At 48.9% G+C, this 6,907-nt stretch overlaps 2 non-coding genes across 2 annotated transcripts; both read right to left on the bottom strand.

Annotated features, from left to right (window-relative positions):
* Nucleotides 1-5,830: 5,830 nt before the first annotated feature.
* Nucleotides 5,831-5,903, bottom strand: TRNAK-CUU (transfer RNA lysine (anticodon CUU)). Its single transcript has one exon. It is a non-coding gene; the product is annotated as a tRNA-Lys (tRNA).
* A 655-nt stretch (nucleotides 5,904-6,558) lies between these two features.
* TRNAH-GUG (transfer RNA histidin (anticodon GUG)) lies at nucleotides 6,559-6,630 on the bottom strand. Its single transcript has one exon. It is a non-coding gene; the product is annotated as a tRNA-His (tRNA).
* Between the last annotated feature and the right edge of the window lie 277 nt (nucleotides 6,631-6,907).

Here is a 6,907-nt window from a genome sequence, read left to right as displayed (position 1 = left end):
CAAGAACTGCGAACAAAACTTGCCTTCACTTGCCCTGAAGCCTCAAGTTCCGGGTGGAAATTTTGATTCCTTCACGAGGACTTCGAACAAATTACTGAATTTTCTGGGTCTCAATTTCTTTGTCCATAAGAGGGGGGCAAATAGGAGGACTTCCCTCATGGGTTAATGTAAATTTTAATGAGACACACCCGTGAACCATTTGAGCACTGTTTTCAGTGGCACCTCCTCACCATCTTCACTATTGACCTCTTCCTTTGAAACAACTCGTAGCTTTCCAGGGTATGGACGGGCGAGTGTATACGCAGCATTCCCTAATTGTTGGACAGGACCCTCGTTCTAACGTTTATTGTTATAAATACTTCTTCAGAGAACCCCCTCAGGCAAATATGCTCATCACTATGCATGGATTTCCCTAAAAGAGATTCCTGGAGGTGGACTTTCCTGATCAGAGTATTTCCCTGATTCTCATTTTGCTACTTCTTGACCGATGGCCTTCCAAAGAAGTTTGTGCCTCCTTCTATTCCCACCTTGTGAGAGAGCACTCTTCTTGGCAACCCCATCCGATATTTATTTGGGGATTATCACTGGTCCTTGGTCTCACACATTCCTAAGGCTTGTAGGTGAGGGGCCAGTGCTGTGACAGTCCCCTTTGTTCTCTTGGGCCCCCCTGGGGATCCTGGGGAAGTGGTTCATGAGGTTGGATTCCTAGAACTGTAGAGGAGCCTTCTTTTCCCAGCGTTCGTGCGGCAGGGAGCGAGCCCAGGCTTCTTGGCAACCAACAACTCCTGCCTCAGAGAGGGTCCTTCGTGGTGGGTCCTGAGCCAAATAAAGATCGGAAAGGGGAGAGGTTTACAATTTTCATGAGACTTTAGATAATGGATCTTTTTAAAAATTTTATTTATTTTTGAGAGAGAGACAGAGAGCAGGGGAGGGGCAGAGAGAGACTTCCAGGAGGCTCCGCACTGTCAGCGCAGAGCCCAACGCAGGGCCTGACCTCAGACTGCGAGATCATGACCTGAGCCGCTTAACCAACCGGCCACCCAGGTGCCCCTCGGAGTCTGGCACTTCCTGGAGCTGCTAGAGGCCCCAGTGGCACCCTTGGTCTTCTTGTCTCCCCTGTGATTCCAAAACATGGACAGTAATCTTCGGGGTCGTCTGGAGACCAACACGCTAGAAAGATCACCAAGCCCCACAGTAAAAATGGCAGCCAAAAATGGAGTCAGTATGGCCAGCGTTCCTACAGTGATCGTGTCTGAGCATGAACAGAACGCAGTCCACACCACAAAAAATGACCAAACCTCCCCTCCCTTTCCCAACCAAGTAACTGTTGCTTCTTTACCGATTTCATTTTTAGCTCTGTTCTACTCCTGCCGTTTTTTGAATACAAATTATCAAGATTTCCAAAGGTAGAATTGTCCCACAGTCCCCCACTGTGTCTGTGTCTCCTTTGTTGCAGTGAACCAAGAAACCCAACTTTGTTTGATTACAGGTTTGTTCCTGATGGTTATAGACCCGGAGGGCATCTACACTGTAGAGGAGGCAGATGCTGTTCTGATTCTTGACCATTTACATTCAACTGCTCTCTCACCTCCCTTCGCAAACGCTTACAGAATTTCCCTTTTGTCCCTACTGCTTTGAAACTTGATCTATTTTTATCCACTATCCTGGGCACTTAATGGGCCCTTTCATTTATATTGATATACATTTATATTTCTCGGGTATCACTCCAGAGAGGTTTATGTATATACAAGTAAAAGTGTGTTCTCTTGCAACCAACATTACCCCCTTGATACAGATGATTGCACATTATAAGATTTTCCTCGCTTTAGAATCTTCGCTTGATTTATGTCTCAGTGAATTTAAGTTAGCTTTTGCTGTATGACAAGCCATCCCAAACTTACTGATGATAGTAATAATTTATGATTCTTTTTAGTGCTTCTGTGAGTTAGACGTTTTTCTGGTCTATACCCAACTCATTTGGGGCTGGGTGGTGTAGGGTAGCTCCTGCCCATGGCTGAGGCACAGCCGAATTGACTGGAAGAGCTGGGATGGAGCTTTTTCTCCATGTGATCTCCGCAGCCCACTGGCTTGGGGGTGGGGGTGGGGGGTGTCTCAGGATTCCAAGAGCAGCAAGAAGAGGCTAACCCCCAGGATGCAAACATTTTTAAAGCCTGTTCTTGTATCAGGTTTGCAGAGGTGCCAACATTGGCCAAAGCAAGTCGCAGAGCCAATCCCACGTTCAGATCGAGGTCAGATAGGCTCCACCTCTTGATGAGGGGAGCTGCAGAGCGTACAACCCTTTCTTTCCAGTCGCGCCATATTGGAATATCAGGAGCGTCCTAGTTCTTTTTTACAGCTTGCCGAACCACATTTAATCGTCTGTTTGTATTGTTGTATTTTTAGTTACCCCCAAACGGATGGACATTTAGAGAGGTTTCCAGGCTTCTGCTTAATGAAAATGAAAAATGCACCCAGGGCCTTGGGGNCAGGAGGTGCTTAACATAGGGGACATGGGAGTTGGGGAGTGCACCCTGGGATTTGAGGGGTGAACTCTAGGAGGCTGAGGGTGGACCCTAGGAAGTCGGGGGTGGATCCCTGGGTATGGTGGGTGGAGCCCAGGAGCTGGATCTTGGACACCAGGGGCCTGAGGGGGTGAACTGCAGGAGCTGGTGGATATACTCCTGGCCCCTGGGGGTGAACCCCAGCAGATGGGGGAGGATGGAAGCCCGGAGCAGGTGGGTGGACCCCAGGAGACGGCCGGGGCAGCTGCGGAGGGCGAGAGGCAACCAGGGTGCAGGCCCACTGGGCGGCCTTGTATATATTTGAATTCACACATGTGTGCGTATCTGTGGAATAAATTTCTAAATGTGGATTTTAAAAAGTATTTAAAAAAAGGTTAATTACTCGAAAGATGTTGTTTTAAAAACACCCTGTGGATCTTGGAACAATCTACCCTTTCATTAATCTTTTTTAACCTCTCCAACAAATTAAACTTAAAAATTTTATCATTTTCTATGGGTAAAAAATGTTATTTCAGTGTAGTTTTAAATTGCATTACTTTCATTGATAGCAGCATTGAATGTTGAATATCTTTTCTTATCGACAGCAGAAATTTGTATTGTCCTTTTTATTTTTATTAATTTTTAAAATATTTATTTTGGGAGAGAGAGAGTGCAAACAAGGGATGGAGCAGAGAGGGAGGGAGGGAGAGAGAAAGAGGAGAGAGAGAGAGAGAGAGAGAGAGAGAGAGAGAATCCCAAGCAGACTCTGCACTGCCATCACAGAGCCTGATGCCAGTGGAACTCACCAACCCCAAGACCTTGACCTGAGCCAAAAGCGAGACTCAGCCCTTAACCGACTGAGCGCCCCAGAAATGTATATGTCCTATTCTTTATATGTTTGCTATTTTTACTGTGTTGTTGGCCTGTTTCCTATTGGTTTTATAGTTCTGTAACTATGAGGGAAATTAGCTGTTTGTATAGGATGCGTGTTCTAAGAATGTAGACGTTGGATAGGTTTAGTGAAGTTGGTGCGGCCACAGAAGAGAAGCAGGTTTGAAAGGATGAAGTTGATTATGTTCACATTCCAAAGAGGGGGGTGCTGTTGTGCACAGCAGGGCCACACAGGAACATAACCAGCAGGGTGCTCAATTTAACAGGTGGGGGGCAGAGATAGGACGTGTGGGCCATTGTCTTTACTGGGTCTTGTGTGGGGTGGAGGGAAAGGAAACGGAGAGAGGTGAGGAGGGAGTGAGTAGGGAAGGATGGGGGTGGGGGAGAAGGGAAGAAGGGAAGCGGAAGTTAGAGTCCTGTGGTTGGGTTTGTTATCAAGGGGTCTCAGCTGTTTTGGGGTGTGAGTTCACATTAGGGCCGTGAGAAGGATGTCAACTACCAAAGTATGAACTTAAAATGGAGGATTTTTAATGCAATGTGAGTTGCAAATATTTCTCCAAATTGTTTGTGTTTGGACTTTACTTATAAAGATTCCATTTGATTTATGTAGTCAAATACATGGGTATTTTCTCTCACGACTTCTGAATTTACATCACAGAACAGCTTTTTACCACACACGCCAAGTTAATAACTGTTTCACGTTTCTACAAGAACTTTTATGTTTCTCTTTATTATTATTTAAATCTTTGATCAATTTGGAATTTATCTTATATAAAGGACATGGATCATTGTTTTTTTCTAGATACTTTACTAGTTATTCAGAACTCTTCATTAGAGTTACTGGTTCAAGATCTTCTTTCTATTACATTTCTTATGTATCTTGGTCTGTTTCTGGATTCTTGTCCCATTGATTACAGTCGATTCATACACAATATCTTAACTATTTTAGTTACTGTAATTAATATTTCATAGGATTAGTTCTTCCTTACTGTTCTAAAACAAAAAAGATTTTCCCTGAGTATTTCTCTGTATTACTTTTACATTTCCATTTAGAATTATATTGTCCAGCTTGAATTCTAAAAGACAGCAAATTAAGGAGCGATGTTATCTTCGTGACGTTGAGGCTCCTACCCAGGAACGTAGATCTTGGCTGACAAGGAAGCAGGCTGCCCTGATGCAGTGGTTCCTAAACTTGAACACTGACCTAAACCACCTTGACAGCGAGGTCACGGATCGCTGGGCCACCCTCCGGTTTCTGATGCCGCAGGTCAGAGGTGAGGCTTGAGAATCTGCGTATCTCACAAGTTTCCGAGCGACGCTGATGTTTGTCCTGGCGCCACACTTTTGAGAATATCCGGCCTCGTATACTGACCATCTCGGAGACGGTTGGTGGGATACAGAAGGGAGACGGAAGCGTATTTACAAACTACAAACACAAAACAAACAAAAAACCCAACCCAACCCAACCCCCCCCTCCAAAAAAAACCCAGCACCGTTAAACGATCCCGAGAGAGGGAGGCGGACGACTTGTATGGAGCTAAATGCGTTTGTGGTGGTGGTAGAGGTGGTGGAGTCTCTAGACCCGGGCCAAACTTGGCTCCCACTGCCTCGCACAACTACTCAAGCCACACCCACCATTCCAACGCTGGACGGAGACTGGGCAGGAACCAACGTGGCGCACAGTCGAGCTTTCGGGGCAGAGCAAAGTTCTCCGGAGGGTCAATGACCACCTCACGACCCACGGGCGTCGCGCTGGGAGGGGTCGCCCCATACCCCCGGCAGGGCTGCCCCGGGGGGTCCCCCGCGCACGCGCGCGCCGCTGGAGCCCCGCCCCGTCCACGCCCCGCTTTTCCAGGCACTTCCGCGTCCCTCCTCCGGCCCCCAGATCCTTTCCCAGGGCTCTCTCCTTTCCCCCCCCGCCCCAGGATCTTCTTAAACGAGTTGATTTTACAACCCTGTGCGGCGGATGATCGCCTCAGACCCCGGAAGGCAAAAACAGTTGCTCCTCGGCACATAGCGGGAGACCTTTCTAACGAGCTAAGACCTTTCAAAACCTCAATCCAAATTCCCCACCAAGCAGAAGAGAACGAGCGTGTTTCCATCCACTCCCATCCAAAGGAATCCTCCCCGTGGAGCAGAGTCGCGGCAGGACGGAAGTGGAGCCTCACGGGTCAGGACTCGGAGCCGCGTCGGCTCCCGTCACCTGTGTTCCCGGAGAAGCTTCGGCCCCGGGCAGCAGTGGGTCAGGGAACCCAAGTCTCAACGATCAGAATTCCTGTTCATATTCCTCGTGTTTGCTCAATTTGGGGCGAATAGAGGAGATTCCTGAAAACTGTTACCAAAGTTTAAAACAGTTGTGGCCACAATGGCTGTTTAGAAGTTCATAGCTATTGGTTGCTAACACAGGATTTAGTAGAGGCAAGAAAAAAAAAAGCTCTCGCCCAACGTGGGGCTCGAACCCACGACCCTGAGATTAAGAGTCTCATGCTCTACCGACTGAGCTAGCCGGGCGCTGGTAGGCCAGGCTCACTTTTAGGAGTGTCATTTCTTTCCAGAGACAGGCCGCATGGTACAGGTACAAACCAGTTGGTGTGAATGGGACCCCGGGTGTGCAGGATTTTGTAAACATCGTAGTAGCCTTTTACCACCGGAAACCTGAGGTTTTGAGAGGGTGACGCGGACTGCGCGGGGCCAAGCAGCCTAGCAGAGGACGGGGAATCACGAGTCTTGAAACCTACATGTTTCTGCGTGGACCGGGTCATCTTGACACCGGGGTTTCTAGCCTGCGGACTCCTTGAGGAGGAAACGCCCTGCGAGATTTCAGGTCAGACGGGAGTCAGAACCTGAAACGATTTCACTCCACTCGCCCACCTTTCCATTTTCCAACGTCTGGTACAGGCGCTGAGTTCCGGGCCGGAAGCGAAGGGGTCTCACCTCTGCAGTCTTGGGGGCAGCTCCAAGGATCCGCAAACCTCCCTGAAGGGCTGCCGCGCCAGAACTATTAGGTTGGCTTTACGTGGGCGAACCGCGGAATGAGTTGAACAGAAACTCATCCAATTTGTCGACAGCGTTTCAGCGACGCTGCCGGAAAGGAAGAGAAAATTACACACTTTACCCCCAACTTTTAAAAGGGTTGAAAAAGCAAGGCCGCCACCAGTATCTGGTATGCCGTGACTCGGATTCGAACCGAGGTTGCTGCGGCCACAACGCAGAGTACTAACCACTATACGATCACGGCGCGCCACCTGCCAGGCGGCGCAGTGCGGAGTAATTTTACAGCCTTTGGAACAGGCTTCTTCCCCCCCGCTTCTGTTTTACTGGCCCCGTTCAAGTGATCTGTACCAGTCAAATACCAAATAAACGTTTCCGATCCACAACCTCGAAGCCGTGACCTCTGAGTCTGGGTCTGAACTCACTCATCCCGCGGAGCCAGCGCCAGCATCGCCCCTCTGCTGCGCGGCGGCGGCGGCGGCGGCGGCGGCGGCGGCGGCTGCTGCCACCGACCGTCCCCGGTC

The sequence above is a fragment of the Crocuta crocuta genome, unplaced genomic scaffold, assembly GCF_008692635.1.
Source record: "Crocuta crocuta isolate KB4526 unplaced genomic scaffold, BGI_CrCroc_1.0 scaffold620, whole genome shotgun sequence".
Taxonomy (NCBI): Eukaryota; Metazoa; Chordata; class Mammalia; order Carnivora; family Hyaenidae; genus Crocuta; species Crocuta crocuta.
This window is presented reverse-complemented; position numbering and strand designations above follow the sequence as displayed.